At 38.0% G+C, this 20,871-nt stretch overlaps 1 protein-coding gene and 1 long non-coding RNA gene across 5 annotated transcripts in view; one reads left to right on the top strand and one right to left on the bottom strand.

Annotated features, from left to right (window-relative positions):
- MICU1 (Mitochondrial calcium uptake 1) overlaps positions 1-20,871 on the bottom strand; it is a 168,873-nt gene that overhangs the window by 131,131 nt on the left and 16,871 nt on the right. The gene's annotated exons all lie outside the window — the stretch shown is intronic.
- On the top strand, positions 7,043-13,420 carry LOC143174869 (uncharacterized). The gene is made up of 3 exons (XR_012999339.1): positions 7,043-7,242; positions 11,875-11,992; positions 12,075-13,420. It is a non-coding gene; the product is annotated as an uncharacterized LOC143174869 (long non-coding RNA).

Raw genomic sequence — 20,871 nt, forward strand, 5'->3', positions numbered from 1 at the left:
GCTTACGAATAAAAACCTTCGAGCCTCTCTAACAAGTTGCGTTTAAATTCCTCAATCCGGAATCCAACAGTGCACCTAAACTTACTAATGAAGTAGAAACATATTTAGGGAAAAATGTAAATCCAGAAGCAATAAGAAGAATACTCAGAAAATCAGTAATGGTCTGGGGCTGCATGTCCGCTGCCGGAGTGAGTAACTTAGCATTTATCGAAGGTAACATGAATAAATATGATTACATAAATATTTTGAAAAACAATTTGAGGGACAGTGCCGAAAAATTAGGGATTTTGAATTCGTTTAAGTTTTATAGCGACAATGATCCCAAACACACATCGCATGTAGCCAAAAAGTGGGTACTGTATAATTGCCCTAAAGTACTAAACGTACCTCCACAATCACCTGATTTGAACGTGATAGAGCACGTCTGGAATGAATTAGACATTAGAATCCGGAAACATACTATTAAAAATAAAAACGATTTAAAAAGGGTATTAATGGAGGAATGGAGAAAAATTGAACCCAGTTTTACTGAAAAATTGGTAAAATCTATGCCAAATAGATTGCGTGCGGTAGAATGTAGTCGTGGGCACCCAACAAAATATTAATTTTTAATTTAAACAAATTGTTGGTCACTTTTCTACAAATGTACGATTTTAGCTGTGAGACGTTTTCCAGGCTGAATTATAGTAACTTTGTTTTTTTTATATTTAGACAACTTTGTTCCTTTTGATACTACTACATAATAAATATAGATACATTTACAATATAGATTCATGATATTTTTTCCCCCATATCCTTCCTGAACTTTTTCACGAGACGAAACGTATTCGTATATGTGATGTACGATTTTGGCTGTGACTTACTGTAAGTAGTATGTGGATTGTTTGATTTAGTGTTTTATTGTGAGTTGTCAAGAAATAATCATACTGTTTCTAATAAAATTCTCTTTCTCCTACAATATAATTAATAGAATTTTATATAAATATCTTTTAATATTAAAGCCACAAACAATACTTGTTGGAAAAAACATTGTTTTATTAAGCACAGTTCTTATTTAAAGCTCAGGAAAATCTTCATAGAAAGGAGGACCATGTGCTATGTGCGCGTTTTCGGCGTGGCAGCTCGTACAGCGAGAGTGTCGCGGCGTAGCCTTAGTTTTTCGGTTTTATTTACATTTTATTAAAAATTATTGAAAGTTCTTTTATTATCTTCTTTTTTCATATTTACGTTAACACCCTGCGTGTGCCAATAATTTTGTGACTGTACATACAGTGCTGGACAAAAGTATTGGCACAGCAAGATTTTTATGATACAAATGCTTATAACTATTAAACAAATTGATTTAAACAAAAAACTTTTTGACATATTTATTTATTATCTATCCTAGTTTATTACACGACAAAAGTAACAATATAAATAAAATAATACACAAAATAATAGCGAAGATATATTTTTTGAACATTTTATGGGTGGACAAAAGTATTGGCACAGCACATATATAAACAATGTATCGTCGCCGTTTTCAACGATTTCCGATCGTCATTTGGAAATAGCGAAGGGGAATCCCCCGTTAGTCTTTTGTTATAACACTCGATCAGTGAAACCGGAGACTTCAGTTATTAAACAGCAAAAAACCAAGAAAGAGTAATAATGTCTAGAAAAATGAAAGAAACCACAATTGAAGAAAGAAAAATAATATTAAATTTATACAAGATGAATAAATCTTACAACGAAATTGCACAAATCATAAACAAAAGTCGTTTTACTGTGCGTTCAGTCATAAAACGCTTTAAAAGTGAAGAACATCTAGAGAATCAAATTAGAAGTGGTCGCCCTTCTAAGGTAACAATTCGAGAAAAAAGGAAAATTATAAATATTGTAAAGAAGGATCCAAAAACTAATTCGACTGAAATTGCCTCGATGTTAAAAGCTGAATGTGAAAAAGAAGTAAGTACCAAAACTGTACGTAGGGTATTGAAGGATGTCGGTTATTCTGCCCATATAGCACGAAGAAAGCCCTACATTAGTAAGATAAACCAAAAGAAAAGAACAGAGTTCGCGAAAGAGTTTGTTACGAAAGATACTGATTTTTGGAACAAAATCATGTTTTCAGATGAAAGTAGGTTTAATATTTTTAAATCTGACGGCAGAATATCAGTATGGCGAAAACCCAACACAGAGATGGACAAACTGAATCTGTAAGCCACCGTGAAACATGGGGGTGGTGGTTTAATGGTGTGGGGGTGTATAGCATCATCGGGTGTAGGAGAACTTATATTCATTGATGAGAAAATGGATAAATATGTATATTTAAATATACTCAAACAAAATCTTTTGAAAAATGCTCAAAAATTAAACCTCCCCAGGGATTTTTATTTTCAACAGGATCGAGATCCTAAACATATGGCGTATATTGTTCGTCAGTGGATAATATATGACACTGCCCAGACATTAAACACACCACCTCAAAGTCCGGATATGAATCCCATTGAGCACATGTGGAACGAATTGGAAAAAAGAATTAGGAAACATAATATCACAAGCAAGTCTGAACTGAAGAAAGTTCTTCTGCAGGAATGGAGCAATATTGTGCCTGAATTCACTAAAAAATTAGTCTACTCGATGCCCAGAAGATTAATGGAAGTCCTTAAAAGGAAAGGATTGCCAACAAAATATTAGAACTTTATTATGTAATTAGTTACTAGCGTAAATATTCTACTGTGCCAATACTTTTGACCACCCATAAAATGCTCAATAAATATATTTTTGCTATTATTTTGTGTATTATTTTATTTATATTGTTGCTCTTGTTATGTAATAAACTAAGATAGATAATAAATGAATACGTCAAAAAGTTTTTTGTTTAAATCAATTTGTTTAGTAGTTATAAACATTTGTATCATAACAATCATGCTGTGCCAATACTTTTGTCCAGCACTGTGTGTGTCCATAGGCTACACTGATAGCCTTTGCTAGACGCATATATGCGCTCATAGCAGTCAAAGGGTTAAATACAATGACGGAACTGATGGGGCTAGCACCCTATAAAACCCTTCCTCCCAAGTGGAAACTCAATACAACTAACTGGGAATTATTCAGCTGGAAAGTTCTGTGACAGCGACAAGCGTGCACGTTTCACGTTTTCGTCGTGCGCAGTTTAAAACAAAGTGTGTTTGGATACGTGGCGGCGTCAAACTGGCCGTGTTTTGTTTTAGAGTGAAAGAGAACTGGGAGAACGAAGAGAGAATGATTTTTAGTAGGGATGCGTGAGCAAGCGAACGATTAGTTTGTAAGGCAGTACCTATGGAGAATTAGCAGGAAACACGGGAAACCTCACCAGGCCTGGACACCGGAAGGATTAACAGATTGATAGCTCTTACTTGATTCGGTGGGTGGTGGTGCATGGCCGTTCTTAGTTGGTGGAGCGATTTGTCTGGTTAATTCCGATAACAAACAAGACTCTAGAATGCTAAATAGACGTAACTTATGGTATCTCGAAGGCCCCCGGCTTCTGTCGGTGGGTTTTTACTACCAACGTACAAACAAATCTTCTTAGAGGGACAGGCGGCTTCTAGCCGCACGAGATTGAGCAATAACAGGTCTGTGATGCCCTTAGATGTTCTGGGCCGCACGCACCCTGCACTGAAGGAATCAGCGTGTTTTCCCTGGCTGAAAGGCCCGGGTAACCCGCTGAACCTCCTTCGTGCTAGGGATTGGGGCTTGCAATTTTTCCCCATGAACGAGGAATTCCCAGTAAGCGCGTGTCATAAGCTCGCGTTGATTACGTCCCTGCCCTTTGTACATACCGCCCGTCGCTACTACCGATTGAATGATTCAGTGAGGTTTTTGGACTGGTGCGCGGCAATGTTGTTGCATTGCCGATGTTGCCGGGAAGATGACCAAACTTGATCATTTAGAGGAAGTAAAAGTCGTAACAAACCTGCACAAACTAGCAGGAGGTAAACAGATTTGCTAAAATTATAATGAATACAGCCTCCAATTCAATTGAGAAAATAAAATCAAATATGTGCAGAAGACCGATACCGTGGCGGAGCAACGAATGCGAACAAGCACGCAAAGAAAGCCAACACGCCTTCAACGTCTATAAGCAACATCAAAATGCTGAAAATGCAATAAAAGGCAAAACCATGAAGAATATTAAAAACCAGCAAGAGACAATCCTGTATGGAACTCCTCCAATATGGAACAAGTTGAAACAAATATCAGAAAAGAAGATGTAAACAACAACCACGCCGTTAATCGAAACAAATGGTAAAATAGTATCATCCCCGGGCGAAATAGCCTACACCCTAGAAATCATCTCAAAAAATTCAAGCAATTTTAAATATGACCAGGACTTTTTAAAATACAAAGACAGCCAACCTACATGATAACAACAACAGTATCCTGAATTCACCCATCAGCATGAATGAGCTGCAATTCATGCTAAATAGATTTAAAAAACACCTCCCCGGGACCAGATAATATACCAAATATACTATACTTAAAAAATTATCTGACCTAGCTAAAGATCACCTACCAAAATTATTCAACTGTGTATGGGTGCGTAGAAAATTCCCCGAGATATGGAAAACCACTATAATAATCCCAATTTTAAAACCAGGTAAAGAAGACAGTGAGTCGGAAATTACAGATCAACGGCACTAAACTGCACAATGTGCAAATTAATGGAAAAAATGATAAACCATAGACTAAGATGGTTCTTAGAAAAAGAAGAAGCCCTCTCTGAGTTCCAAAGTGGTTTAAGAACGCGTCAGTCCACAACAGACCACCTGATCAACCTCGAAGCTGAAATGCGACACATTCGTATCCAACGAAGCCTTAGTGACGCTATGTATGGATATCGAAAAAGCATACGACATGGCGTGGAGATTCAGAGTACTTAAAATTCTGCCCACTATAGGAATTAACGAGAACATGTTCTACTTTATTAAAAGCTTTATATGGGAAAGGAGAATCCAAGTCAGAGTATGTGTAGAATCCAATGGTTGTTATGTTCATTAAAAATATTGATTACCAAAGAATTTGTGTTCATTTGAAGCTAATCCTAAGAATCGGACGTTTTATATGTTACAATCTAATACGTGAAGTTTAGAAAAAATATACCACCTTCTGCATTACAGCAGGTGATAATTGTTACAATTTTCAATTAAACTCACATTCCTGAACCTAGTCATCAAGTTATCTCTCACTTTTACCTTAAATTTTGCTTATACATACATAACTAATACTACAAAAAAATTGGTTATTGCAGTTTCGGTCGCTTAACCCCTTGTCCTACAACAATGTGTGAGACTCGTGGTAAAGATTTTCAACATGATGATATATATTACTCAGTTCATTCGAATTCAAAATAAACATTATTATTCCTCTGTAATCAACTATTACACTTAAAAGGAAATATAGGCATAACATATGCTTGGAATTTTTTTCTTTTTCCAATAAATTATTAATGACGAAGTAACCGTACCGATCAGAGTTGAGAAAGAAATCATAGGCCAAGGGGTTAAGGCAACGGATTCAGACTGGAAGGTTTTCTGGTAATTACAAAGTAAATGCGTGAACGGATACCTCAGTTCCGTACCCGGCCCACAAATACTAGCCCCACTACTATCAATCTCTGCTATCTACGTGAAACTCATTTCTATGTATTGTAGGAAACTGGTTTTAGGCGCAACACGTTGTAGATACTAAGACCATGTCGCTGTTATCATCTACCCGATGGTCGGCAAAAATAATTCTTACAGGAAAGATCGTTAAATTAGTCATGTGTGTATAGGCAGAGGCTTCCATACTATAGACGTTTATTTAAACGATGTCAATTTCTATATTTTTCGTTGTCAACACAAACTTCGTCTTTTCAATCAATATCTTTTCTTTTTTTTCGCATTTATTCAAAACAACGCATACACGCACGCTACACACATACATATGCACGCACATCCATGAAGTTTACATCAATATTAACCTACACGTCTACAATACATTGTGTGAAAGTTTCTTATTAATGTCCCGAAAACTACTAAATACCCAAAGCTGAAATTCTTCTCCTTCTTCTCCATGCCCTCGAAATTTTATGTCAATCGGCAAAAGGTGTTTTTCGACGAAAACGGAACAATTAAAACAAACAGTTCTATTAGTAATAAATCGGATAATAAAGTAGGTAATAAATTAATTTAATTTAAAAGGAAACTCAGGTTAACTTAAAGATAAATTAATTTTCAAATGAGAATTTGAAAGTGTCAGTACGTTAATTCTGATTACTCAATTTTAGAAATTAATTGCGAATACAAATGACATAATGTGAGAGAACCTACCGGAAGAATAGTCAAAAAAGACGTACAAAAAGCAATTAAGGCACCGAAAGAATTCGTAAATAGAAATACAAAGGGGAAATGGCTTTTCCAATATCGTGTTACAAACAACGTACGATTCTTACACTAATAAATATACCAACTGTGTGTGCCTCTTACATTTATCGTACGTTTGATATATTTGACCTGTAGACGCACGACACGAGAATAGGAGAGTTCAAGAATAAAATATGAAGGATGTTCGCGACATCTATACTCTGGTTAATGATCCCATTCTACAGAAAGTATTAGTGTGCTCGTTAAAACTGCGCATTTTTATGGTTTCATATTTTGTGAGACTTTTAAGCGTAAAGAGACACGATAAAGCACAATGATTCTGTTTACATTGTCATTTCTTTGTTATAAATTATATACAATAAATATTTCATTTAACAAAATATATTCCGTTTGTTTTTCTATCCATTATTTGTTCTGTAGTTAAAGATATTTATTTTTCTCGAATACTCGTTCTTGCATCGCGTCGTTCTCGTGTGAATAAAACCAGATTCATGTCAGCGGTTAACGGTACGGTCAGATCAGGTCAAGTTATAACCGGTCGTGGTCGTTGCCAATCTAATAACATGTAATTCAACGAAAGCATCACAGTTGGCGGTACGGTCAAGTCAAATCGAAATTTGTTGATCGTCGAGTCAGTTTACTGACGATCAAGGACCGCGGCAGTCATGATCGGATTTGATCTGATCGGTAACTATGAACGGCTGACGATCGAAAAATATCATGGACGACGAGCAATTAATAGAATTTGTTCGAGAAAACAGTGAATTATACGATTTTAGTCACAAAAAATATTGTGACCCATCACATAAAATGAAAATATGGATGGAAATCGGAACTAAACTTAAGAATGGTAAGAATTATTATTATAAAAACAGTTGTACAAGAAGTAATATTATATCATACAGTATGTAACACGATTTTTATAAATTCACAATATACTTATAATAAACAGTTATAATCTTTGGCACTACCACGGTACAAAACCTGTTTCTATATTAAACAGTGTTCTAAAGTGTCTTGTATCAAATGCTACTTGGCTTGGCAAAATAAGTATGGATACCTCATTCATTTCCCAACAGATTTGCAATTCTGTTACTTCGTAAAGAATCACATAGAACACACGTTATTAAAATTATATTTTCGATGTAATCGAGAGGTTAATCTTTGAGTAAAAATGCCAAAATCATTGTCTACAAATTGTCTTGCACGGTATACTCGATCATCAAAAATTCTTTTCTCAGTATTTTGTTGAACTTGAGGTGAAAGTTAGGTCTTAGTAAGTATATTTTATGATCAACATATATTATCCTTTCAAACACGGATCGTTTCCGTTCCAACAAAGATTCTTATGGATTATTAGATACAGATGTTCATATGTTGCGTTCCGATCCGTTCCGACACGTTACGTTTCAGACATGGTCGATATTTTCGAGAAGAATATTTCGGCTGAAACGATTCGTGACTGAAACAATATAACGTCTTTGGATGGATAATATAAATGACAGTTACAGTGCACTTATACTATCCGTTCGAATACGTACCGTTTCAATTCGAACATTCTTGTGGGTAATAAAATGCGAGTATTTATATATAGCGTTCCGTATTCGTTCAAACACGTTCTACACGAAACACGTCGAACAGCATTCTCACAAGCGTGCGTCTTCAAATCTGTCCACTGAGACGAGAATGCCAGGTTCCCAACAACTGATGATACTTCCTTGTTTGAACGGATAGTATGAATGCACCCTTAAACTACCCGCGCCCTGAATTTTCACCTAACTACCCGCGCGGTGTATTCTGTACACCACATGTATCATTGTGTGACTGAGTATATATATTATTGTATTGGGACAAGAAAATACATCGTCTTGATGAATTATGCTATTTATTAGTAATATAACCATAAATCAATATAATAATTAATAACAAACAAAGAGAAACTGATGAAATTGATTTTACATTACTACTCGCTTCATTCGCTGCTTCGTTCGCCATTCTTGCATCAATCGCATGTAATAACAGTGGTCATATGTTGTTTGCATATTGATTTATTGCAACTGCCGCAAATGATTGTAACTCGACTCTTTTTTCTACCACAAATAAAACATCTATTTTACGTGGAGCGGCATTTCTTGGAATATTGGTGTACTTTTTACACCAGCGCGGGTAGTCAAAGGTTAAGCGAAGAAACTGAATTCCCCAGAATTACATGAGGTCCTGCGATTTCTATTCCCAATAATTTGTTCAAGTCTAGGACATTTACAGCACCGTTTTAAAGCTCATGTCTTCATCTTTGTATGATTGCCACGTGCGTGACACTTATATACGGGGTGTTTCTAAATTATTGCGCACAAATAATGGGGCGTGCACAACTCACTAAACTGAATAAAAAAAAATCCTGTAAACATGGGTCCTAAACTCAATAGTTCCCAAGATAAAAATAGTGTTTGTTTTAAAAAATGTATGGGGTCCAAAACAAGAACGCCAAATTTTCTCGAAAAGTGTCAGTGATACGAAGAAATGTGTCAGACAAAAATTACAGGGTATGAAATACTACATATCACGGCGGGAGGGTATTTAACCGTAACATGATTTTGAAACGTCCTGCAAAGGTCACGTCACAATTCTTAAATAGAACCTCACATTTTTTATTCCATATTTTTGAAGCCAACATTCCGACAGTTCCAAACGATGAAAATGATATTTTTCGCGTAAGTCGTTATTAAGATACCAACATTCAAAGTTGCCAGAAGGGCATACTTAGTTCAAACTCTGTTGTATTTATTTAACAAACAAATATTCAACAAAACTCATCGAGTAACAAACAAGGACCGTGAATGTTGCATTCCTTTACTCTTCCACGACAATCTCACTGTCGGACGACTACGATCACTACCGACGAACTTTGGATGCTGATACATTAATAACGATTTACACGAAGACATTCCAAGGTCACGTCAAGGTGAAATACCTCCCACTGTAATATATAGTACTTCATATCCTATAACTTTTGTTTAACACATTTCTTCGTATTACTAGTATTTTCTGGGATAATTTGATATTCTTGATTTGGTCCCCATACATTCTTTTTTTAAACAAAACCTATTTTCATCTCGGAAACTACTGAATTTTGGACCCATGTTTACTGGGGGTTTTTTACTCAGTGTAATGAATTTTGCACGCCCCATCATTTGCTGGCAATAATTTAGAAACACCCTGTACATATTAAACGCGTTTATGGATCTGGTGTGTTTCCTTTTCCCCGAATCCACTAAACCCTGACAAACTTGAAAACAGTAAAGTAGAAAGAATGTCCACATGAAACGATGTCAACAGCCATATGATTAGTTTCCACCAATTCTAGTAAAACCGCTGACAAGCTTTTCTTATAGTTGTAATCATTAACTTCACTGTTAGAAATCGCTACAATTTCGATGCGCTTTCTATCTAAAGTAGTTCCGAAAACTATAAAATATCCTATAAAATCGTACGTATTGTACGTATTAAAAGATGTTCTGCGAAGAGATTTGATTTACAGTTCTCCGAATACATGTACGATCATAGGGAGCACCTCTAATGATTCACGACAAAACTACAAGATAGGCTATTTTTCTTATGGAAAAACGAAATACAAATTTTGTTATTATCTTTTATTAATAATGTGTTCTAGCTCCTTTACTTCTTACAAACTCTAACATTCTTCTGGGAAGAGATTTATATAGTTTTTTTTAGTGTTTTCTGTTTAATAGTCCACCATTCCTCTTGTGAATAGGTCTTGAGGTCTTCGATGTTACTGAACTGCCCACGTTTCACGTATACATCCCTGGCAAGTAGGTCCCAACAATTCTCGATAACATTTAAATCGGGAGATCTAGCGGGCCATGGTAAAATTTCTATTTCCTTTTCCTCGAAACACCGTCTAACTATACAGGCATTTTCGCTGCTGCATTAATTTGTTGGAAAATCCATTATTGTTTTACTATTTGATTGGCATACTGGTCATACCGTTAGCTGATCGTCGATGATTTTCACATAACCATGACTATTCATTTTGCAGTTAATACACTTGAATTAGGTCTTACCGTAATAGCCTATTGCCGTCCATACCACAATCCCACCACCACCCATTTGCTTCCTTTGAAACATTATTTGCACCTTTCGTACGTCGTGAAATTAGTAACGTAAACTATCGAGCCCATCCAAATTGTAATGTGTTCGCATGATACTCGCCGTTGATTGTTTTTCGTTTCTGAAGATAATCAATGAAAATTATCCCACGTGCGTCCCAAAAAACTGACGCCATAATCTTGCCTGCAGATGGAACTGTCTTCGCCTTCTTCGGAGCCGATCCTCCCCTTTCAGTCCATTGTTTTAACTGTTCCTTCGTCTGAGGTGTGAAACTTATGTTTCATGAATGATTATGAATCAACGCAAAAACTCTGCTTTATTGCTGTGCAACTTTGCCAAACACTCGATTGAAACATCCTCACGACGCTGTTTTTGTTCCATTGTGAGTAATCGCGGCATCCATCTTGCGCACAGCTTCCTCGTGTCCAAATTTTCAGTCAATATGCGATGTATAGCACTTTTTGAAATATCTATTATATCTGCTAGCTCGCGCACTTTCAGTGGACGGTCACGTAATACCATTTTGTGGATTTTCTTCACCATTTCTGACGTGATCACCTCATTTGGTCGACCACTGCGATGTTCGTATTGACAGCTCGTACGGCTTCGTTTAAACTGTCACCCAATATTTTACTGTTGTAAACGAAGGAGCAGACACACCCAGATTAGAATCTAGCTCCGCTTTGATATTGGTTGGATTGAGGCCTTTCAAATGAAAGTATTGTATCACATAAGGACGACCAATTTTTTCCATGTTTACAAATTCACTGAGGGCGTTCACTATTGATGACTGCCACACAAATACTGAACAACGTAGCATCGTCAAACTTCAAACTTATGCTTTATAAGTACTTCTGGGACTACCCTCGTAATTTCGGCATCAGTCAGAGAAGTATACAAAATATTGCAGCACATATCAATTGTAATAACAAGCAAGAGAACTGACAAACACAAATTTCGATAGAAGTTTACAGTTTCACTACTAAACAGCAACTATTTTATAGTTTTATCGCGGGTTTTATTAAGTGTATTTTTATAATACATGTATTTGAACAACCGTAAACCCAATACTTCGCAAAAGAATATCTCCCACGATATACAATAACGATCCACTAACAAGAGAAACGGATTCCTTTGCATAGTACTAATACATATGATTTTGTAGGTTGTCTTACAGTTTTGTCACGGAGTGTATGTACGCAGACAATAAATTGTCTACTATCGTATTACATACTTCATAAACGACTTTGTATACCATTGAATGTCCAAGACAATCCGTATATCCGAAAAAAATTATAAAAGTTACGATACAAAATGAAATTGAACTTTTGTTCATATGTACATCTTCTTGCAGATCCACATAAATGCAAACAACGTTGGGAATCCTTAAGATCACAATGTCGAAAATTTTTGAGAACGAAACAAATCACGACTGAGCAAGCAACTAATTCCTCGATTCATTCAAATTGGAGGTATCAGAACCAGTTAGAATTTTTAATACCACATATGAAAAATAAAGGTAGATTATCGTCAAACGAAACATCATTCCTACAGATGAGGCAGTAGATGAAACCATTATACCTGATACACCAACTATTTCAAATAAATCAAAATCTCCGAAACTCATGCCGAAGGAACGTAACTTGTTAACGCAAGAAACCCGCAGTTTCAAGACACTCGCAGAAACAAGCAGCACACTTACGAAACACATAAAAGAAGAAGAAAAAGAACCGGATGAAATTGATTTATTTTTTGATGCGATGAAAGCTACAGTTAAACAATTTTCAAAATCTGACATACTTTTAATGAAAAAAAGAATGTTTCAAATGATTTCGGAAATCGAAGAAAAAAGAATACATCAATCCTATAATATTAGTTAATATGCTCACGAACAAGAGCAATTTTATCGACGTCACCAAGATTATGCGTCTGTACAATTTATACAATTAAACCAACTGGGAAAAAAGGAGGTATAATATTGCCCTCTCGTGATTTTACGTATTACAAGACAAACACCTAACAGTTAACGGTGCCGTTAGTTGCATCTATTAAACTGGTATATAGGTAAACAAATTTATACTAGATAATGCGTTAGTTTTATTAACACATTGTGTACGGGTGACGAGATATCTCGTCCTTAGCAAGCCGAACGTTGTGGCCGGGCGACGAGATATCTCGTTTTCAGGTTTCTTCGACTCAATCGATGATTTAAGGAATTAAAAACAGATTTTCTTGTGACGTTACCAGAGTAACGAAGTCTTGCGTATTTTCCTAATAAATGGTTAGCGAAAAAAAATGAATGTCGACATTCCGAAAGCGTAAAAGTTAGTCGGACAGTATAGCCATTACATCGGTAGCTCTGTGGTGTCGATCGTGTATCATACTTTACAAAGTGTTTTATTGTTGTACAGCATTTAGTTATTACAAAGTTCGCGTTTTAATTTGTAAGGAAACGGCTTTTTAAAAATCATTTATACTTTCGATCTTTTAATAATAATTTATAATAAGAATTGTTTTATGAAATAAGCCCTAATTCTAAAATAGAAACAAAGTGGCGCATAGAAGTAAAGAAAATGAAGGCGGTCAAAGTGAATTGTTGTTTGATGATTTATCGGATGCACCAAATAACACTTTAGATGAAAATGAACTCAGTGATAATAGCGACATTCTTGAATTGAGTGATGTTATTAGACATAGAAGAGGACAAAATAAAAAATATAATATTTCAAGCGAAAGTGAATATTAGAACAAAAATGTGCGGGCCCTGGAAGCGCGATACACGAGCAGAACGCTGTACGTAATGTGTTAATAAAGAACATAATTAATATAGCCTCCGAACCGAAAATTTTATGACGTCCTGAAAAAAAAGTATTTCTCCCAAATGATGTAAGCCAAAGAATCGTGTGTTGGATTATATTTTATAAAGGTTTGTAGGATCAATATTTGTCACTGAAATGACTTAATTGCTGACAGTTTGAAATATAAGATTCAAGTCTCCTAAGTTGTACGTGTTGATATATGTTCCGGCACGGTTTATTTAGCTTAGACGAAGAAGCAAATTTTGGAAGCATACCCCCAGAAGGGACAACATACCCCCTACCTCCACTACTAGTAATGTGGGCGTAGGTCAAAACCCTAACTAGCAACACCCCAAGTGTTTTAGTTTCTGATTTGTCACTAAGGACACCGCCCTATCTCTGTATTTTTATATATATAGAGAGACATTGAGACAGATAGAGACATACATCACAAGTTTATAACATCACACACTTCAACTTTGTAAACACATACACTTCCTTTCACTCAATATTCAACAAATACAGTCCACTTTCGAACGAGAAAAGGAGAAGCCTTTTTTCCTCACATCCATTTCACACAAGGTTAATTCGGCGTGTGAAAGTATTACGCCAAGTCCACTATTACTGCCTGGACAGCGTGCACGACCAATATATTTCATCCCCCTCCCCCAAAAATAAGAAAGGGTGATATTGCCGCCGAAAAATATATTATTACCTTCAGATTATTTTATCTCTGACTTTTGTTATGTTACTTGAATGTATTTTATTATTGTATAAACCTAATTATGAGTACATAGTGAATACGCTTTGTGTGAAAAAGAATATGTATTATGAAATTTTTGTATATAAGCAGAAAAATTATTTTATTTATTTACCATTAATCTTAAAATGCTACTAAAAAAGATTATATATAATATATAATCACCATATACACCATAATATACTGTGGCGGCCGAAAAGCTGCCTTACGCCACTGGATTTTCGTGGCTATTCTTTTACCGTTAACACCGTTCTTCCGCGCGAATCTGTTTCGTGTCATCGCACATTTGGCGACCAAACCCGCGCGGGCCTACGGAATTTCCCGAAGGTTTCCCAGGCCTCGCTCGGAACTGCCCAGTTCGATGAGCAGGCCCTCGCAGACCTGGAAACTTTCACCTTTTTTACAGCACTCCTGTTTACTTGTCTTTTCACCATTATCCTTCTTCTTCTTCTCTGTCTTTTGGATCTTTTCTCTCTTTCTCGATCTTCTCCTAATTTCCCATATTTCTGTCTGTCTTCAGACGGGTATATATTTTCCGAGGAGAGTTTAGGAGCTCTCATTCTTCTACACACGCGACCGACGTCACCACGAACCTCCGCGACACCGATCTTTGGTAAACTGTGTTGAGGGCCGTATTCTCACCAGACATTTCGGTTTAACTTCAACGGCTCCTTCACAAATTGGTGACCCCGACGTGATTCGGTGTGCGCGATATTCAACTCAAGTTCGTGAAGTGAACTAATTGACATTCGATTTTCTGTGTTATCACGCGTATGAGCCAAAGCAATTATCGTACTCTAAGGATGACGAATCCAAGTACAAACATATCAAATATGTCTACGGGTGTGTCAACGACCGTGGACCGCGTCGCGGTTCGGGGACCGGAATTTTGTCCATCAGACCCGGAGATGTGGTTTGCGATGATCGAGCGCAGTTTCGACGCCTCCGGGGTAACTACGGAAAGGACGAAGTTCGGGTACGTCCTCGGCGCATTAAATACGCATTATGCCGCTGAAGTGCATGACATAATAATAAATCCACCGGCGGCAGAACCATACCAAAAACTGAAAACCGAACTTATTCGGCGGTTAAGCTCTTCGCAAGAACAAAAGACACGACGCTTACTGGAACTCGAAGAAATCGGGGACCGTAAGCCGCCGCAGTTCCTGCGGCACCTGCGAGAATTAGCGGGCAATTCTATAGCAGACAATATATTGCGGACACTGTGGCTAGGTCGGTTACCGACCAACATGCAAGGCATCCTGGCGATGCAACGGGACACCGAGCTGGATAAGGTGGCCGAACTGGCGGACGCTGTACCAGAGACGCTGGCCCCGCGGTCCTACGTAGCCGAGGCCGCAACTCCCAGCGTACCGCCCGCATACGGCGCCGGTCCCACACCGTCCGACCAGAACATCGAGTCTTTGCTCAACTTAAATTAAATTTAAACGCGATGGCGTTCGTCCTCACGGTCCGTGAAGCGGAACGACGAGGGACAAGATTACCAGGGCAAATGCTGGTACCACTGCCGGTTCGGTACGGACGCGCGGCGATGCAAGCCGCCCTGCAACTGGACGACCCAGGGAAACGACCAGGGAAATCGTTAATGACGGCCAACGATCCCAAACCAGCGTCATGACGGCCAACGATCCCAAACCAGCGTCACGCCGTCTATTTGTTACTGACGTCAGGACCAAGACGCGATTCCTGGTCAACACGGGAGCCGATCTTTGCGTCTTTCCGCGGCGATCCTTGCGCGGACCGCCAGAAAAGTCCACATACGAGCTGACCGCGGCGAATGGAACGGCCATTGCTACATACGAAATTTACCTAGACAGGCCGAAGAAGACAAACGACTTCGAATGAAAATAGAGTAATTCTTATAGAAATGAATAAAAATCCATTCATTACAGAATAAGAAATAAAAGAAAATCTTTGTTTAGCGATTGGAATTACCCAAATAAAATCTCGAATACACGAATGTAATTTTCACGGTTGTCTTTTGTGAGAAAATAATCATCATGTCACTGATTTATTCGGGTTGGCACTCCTGAAACAAAACACGCGTCCGCCTCGTGGACCTAAAACCGATGCGTAGTCGATTGTTCGATGCGACGGGCGAACGGGAGTGTAATAAGAAAATCAACATCTTTAAAAAAGACGTCCTTATATTTCTAAAGTCAACGCATTGAAGCGATTAAAATTTGCACAAGAATATTATAAAAAACCACTGTCATTCTGGAAATTGATAATTAGAGCGATGCAACCGCAATTGTTTTTCCACGACATGGTCGTCCCTGTTCACTTCGCTACGCTACGCTATAAGTTCGTTCAAAATAATCGCCAAATTTGTATTTTTTTCTAACAAACGCGCGTCCTAAAGCATTAGGAGTTAGGACGAACCGTGAATCGTATAGGCCGTACAAGTACACACGCACTTCGAGCCAAAATGTCTGCGGAGAAATTAGCAGAGCAATTGACTAGCAAATTGAAGATTGATAGTAACAATGTGGACGTGAGTGATAATATACCTGAGACGGACAGCTACTATAGTGTAAAAGAAGCAGCAGAATGTACACCAGTCTTTGACGGGCATAATACAGTGACCGAAAAAAGTATCCATACACCATTATACGCTCTAGTTTGAACAGTGGTAACTTGATTTGTAGGATGTTATTTTAACCAGCAGATGCATCAAAATGTAGGAAATTAACACAGCTTTCAAATGATGTATAGTTTATTAAGAGTTAAACATCTCATTACAAAGTATGAAACGAAATTCCTAATGAGTACAAATATCCGTGGGAAAGAAGTATTCATACAGCTGCCATTTAATGAGAGAATTGGAACTAAAATAATAGAATAAGGGGAATCCCATTTTGCACATTCTTTTGTTTCTTAATTCTGACAATATTTCATTTAGTGTTTTGCTTTCTGTGGTAGTCAAATGTCACATTGTTACAATGAGTACTAAAAGCAAAGAAACTACTGCAGAAGAAAGAAAAATTATTATCAGACTCCATGATGGAAAATCTCTTCGAAATATTGGTAAAATAGTGGGAAAAAATCACGACACCATCCAATACATTGTAAATAAATACAAACAATCAAAAACAGTCGAAAATAAACATCGCATTGGAAAACCGGCTAAATTAAGTGAGACGGATGACAGATTCATGAAAAGTAAAGGAAAATCCTTTCAAAAGTGCTTCTACGATGGTGAAAGAACTGGAGGCAGCTACTGGAAAACAAGTTTGCTCGAAAACAATATCTAATAGGCTTAAAGAAGCCGGATATTTTGCTCGGGTTGCTAGGAGAAAACCATATATTAGCAAGGTAAATCAGGAGAAAAGACTTAAATTTGCTAAAACCTACTTGAATAAGCCATTAGATTTTTGGGAACATATAATTTTTTCGGATGAAAGCAAATTTAATGTGTGGGGGTCGGATGGACGGGAATTAGTGTGGAGAAAAAGTGGAATAGCTTTAAATATTCGAAATATTAAACCCACAGTAAAGCACGGCGGTGGTAGTGTTATGGTGTGGGGCTGTATGAGTGCTGGCGGTTTGAGAAATTTACAATTTATTCGTGTAATAATGGACAAATATGTTTATCTGAATATTTTGAAATCAAATTTAAAGGAAAGTGTTGAAAAATTGCATGTATCAGATTATTATTATTTTCAAGATAACGATCTCAAGCACAAATCTCATTTAATTAGAGAATGGTTATTGTATAACACGCCGCATGTTTTAGAAACACCCCCGCAATCCCCCGATATAAATCCGATAGAACACATATGGGAAGAATTAAAACGCCGTGTACGAAAATACCCAGTTTCAAACAGAGATGATTTGAAGAATGCGTTAATGCAAGAATGGGGGAAAATCCCTCCTTCATTCGTGCCTGTGAAACCGCCAATTAATCATTTAATTAATCCATCGAATTCGGTATTCTTAGCACGCGTGATAAGAACGAAGATCCGCGGAAACGCGGATATTACATTAGGAAATCTACCGTCGAACGATTTAGAAACGATAGTACGCGAAATAAAGCGTGCGTACACTGTACGACGAAATGGCAAACGGAACTAGCTTTGGTGAAACAAGAAACGTGGGAATCACCGTTAGATTTTGGCAGACGGGTCGAGAACTCAGGCAAGAGACGCCATCCGCGAAAATAACACTTCGGACATAGCTTTAGGTGTGGTATATGGACTCGAACAGAGCGCTCTACAAGCCTTTATATCTGGTTTGAGGGACACCGAATTGGAAAATAAAGTAGGATTGTTGGATGACCAACCTAATGACACCATAGGTAAGCGTACTAGAACCGCTGCGTCCAAAATATCTTAGTCAGCCTTGTTTTTCACAAGTCCAAAATCCTAGGTAAAATACACAAATGTCTCATCCAGGACTAGTCATCTACAACGAGTCATCAGGTACCAAGGGTCACCGACATCCCCTCCTTAGCGAAAAGCTTAGTATATAAGAATTGGTATCTCTAGGATAGCACTTTTTGTTATTCTTTCAACCCTGTTGCGTAGCGGTCTGTCCGAAATTGTCCACCTCCGCGTCGTTCGATGTGTCATATCCAGAGTATACGTTGAGTATACATTCACCCGGATCCCAACACAATACTTTTTAATTTATTATAAAATGTGAAACAGTATATCTAGTGTATGGTATGTGTGTGTAAGGAACGACGTCCTTTTGAATATAACTTTACTGACTGGATGAATCGTGAGAAATGACGAAGTCTCGTCTCGTCACCGACGTCGGCACCTCGTGTTGGTCTCAGAATATGTTGTCTTCCTTGTTTTAAGCCAATCGGCGCATCTTTTCCATTTTTTGGCTAACGCCCTTCGCTCAGCCCATTTTCGAGCGGGGGTGATAGCAATGTGTATGTGCATGTGTGTATGTGTGGGGCGGGATCTCTCTCTCGAGGGTTCGCTGGCTTGCGGAGATTTCCTACAGGTTGAAACTTGTCTATCAGCACTGGCGTCCATATGTTTGGACGACCCTTAGGATATCCCGAATTTATGACTTGGTCGGTTAGTAGGACGATCGAGACAAAATTCTATGCCTATTGTATGCACTGCACGTTAACTAACAGAAATGTTTTTGGGCGCGACGATAAATATGTCGGCTAAAGTAAATACAACTCAAGAGTAGTAAAAAAAAGAATGAACTCTAAACGAAACTGTCTGTCCCGTCCATGTCAAACGAACCTTCGAGAACATTTGTAAGGGTCTTCCGTATCGGACGGAACAGCCTTCATGCATCTTGACAAATTTTTGACTATTATGGAAGAATGTGATGCCAATGGAGAACGTATATCTCAAGTACGTAGGGCAATTGAGAAAGACACAGCATGTTATAGAAATCTTTATCAAGAAAAGAAAAAAATGTGTGGTATTTAGCTAACTCTTGACAACTTTATAAAGGAAACACCCGAAAGCACTTAACACGCCTCTTTAACTTCATTATGTATACATATTGATAGATAAATACTTTAAAACACAGTTTTTGGTGCATATTATTTTACAGCCCTCTACTTTCGAACATTCAACATTCGCACACACTTTCAGGAACCAATTGTAGTATCTAGAATATTTAGCGTAGGTAGAAGTATTGTAGGATGAATGGTTTATTGTGCGGGAACCACTGCCCGAAGATATGGCACCCGCGAACGCGGTCCCAACACCAAACCTGCTTAGATACCGGCCTAATGTTGAGAGACTAAACGCCGAAGGGCTGCAATGCCTTCTGGATGTGGAATTCCCAGATGGGCATGATATGCAGTCGCGCTTGAAATGGAGCCCGGGCTCACAGCGCGGGTCTCTGGTACCCTGAAGGGAATGGAGACCAAATACAAAATGCATACTGGAACGCCAATGTATGGTACAAATCCCTCCATATTCGGATGGTTAAAAACAGACCTTTGTGGAGAGAGTTCTCAGGCGATGAATTCCCGCCGAGTCACAGCCGTTGCGTCTCCCGTCGAGGCGCCGTTAATAATAACCAGGTCGTATTGCGACAGACCGACGCCGGGATGTTTGGAAAATAGTGTGACTGCGTTTAGAAAATCTTGAGTAGCTGAAAGAATGCGAGGAAGAGTGTCTGGAACTGAGCGACTGGACCGTGAGAAAAGCGTGTACGTGACTACGTGAATTTTGACTATGGACGAAAGATGCGAGTGAGAAGGGTGCAAGGGTGAGAAAGACAGAGCGAATGGGGGTGTGTGTTAAAAGCGAGTGGGAATGCGTGCGTGAGGAACATTTTTGTGCGAGACAGCGGAGAGGAACATTTTGTGCGTGATAGCGGATAGAGAGTCGTGTGTTGGCCTTCGTGGCATTGAGTTGTATTTTTACGTGTTGTCCGTATTGTTTCCTTATTTCATTAAATACATATATTTATTCCTAATTCTCGATTACTGAAGATCCACCTTTTCACTATCTATAATAATAGTTAACCCTTTGAGTGCTATGGGCGCACATATGCATCCAGCGAAAGCTATCGATATAGACTATGGACGCAAATACGCGCACAGCAGATGTTATCAGTATGGACTATGGACGCAAATACGCGCCTGGCAAAAATGATCAGTGTACTATGCAACACTCGCAAAAACCACATACCTTGTTACTTAGTAACGATGAAAAACAAAATTTTGTTTTAGACACCACTTCAGTTAGTTTCTGATAACTCATTTCTCCTGTTACGCCGTACAGTTATAATTCTTGCATTGGCATATTGTCGTATTAAACTTATCGTGCACGTAATTTTCATA

The sequence above is a fragment of the Nomia melanderi genome, chromosome 9, assembly GCF_051020985.1.
Source record: "Nomia melanderi isolate GNS246 chromosome 9, iyNomMela1, whole genome shotgun sequence".
NCBI classification, from domain to species: Eukaryota; Metazoa; Arthropoda; class Insecta; order Hymenoptera; family Halictidae; genus Nomia; species Nomia melanderi.